Below are 516 nucleotides of genomic sequence, written 5' to 3'. Positions count from 1 at the left end.
CATGTCCTGAGCTGTAGTCTCCATACCATTGTTGGCTCTGAACTTCTTCAATCTCAGCCTCACTGAAGAGGCTAGGGATGGAGACTTGTTTCCAGAGGCGGAAGGCTGAGTGGGTGGGTTCCTCCATTTTCGTTGGAGCTGTCTATCAGTGAGTGGGAAACCAAAATCAGTGGGCTGAGCTGGGGACTGGGGGACTGATGTGTTCGCGAAAGCGAAGTCTGCTGAGCTACATCCAGCTATTCCTCCTCTGGCCAAGACATCGGCCACCTTCTTCATGAACTTGGCTGAAGTCTTTGCTTGCTTCTTCACCGTCTTGCTCAGCGCCTTGCACTTGTCCTTCAGATTTTTGATTGTTCTGTCTTGTGCATTGTTCCATCACTGAAGTCGGCCAATGTGGTCATGAGCGTCACGAAGCGCACCAGGGGGAAGGACTCCATCATGTGGCTTGAAGTAGTAGCGTGGAGGTCCATAGATGGGTACAGATTCTTCCCTAGGAGGTTCCGTGAAGTCGTGTCT

This window comes from Brassica oleracea, chromosome C2 (assembly GCF_000695525.1).
Source record: "Brassica oleracea var. oleracea cultivar TO1000 chromosome C2, BOL, whole genome shotgun sequence".
NCBI lineage: Eukaryota > Viridiplantae > Streptophyta > Magnoliopsida > Brassicales > Brassicaceae > Brassica > Brassica oleracea.
Note: the sequence above shows the minus strand (reverse complement) of the source record.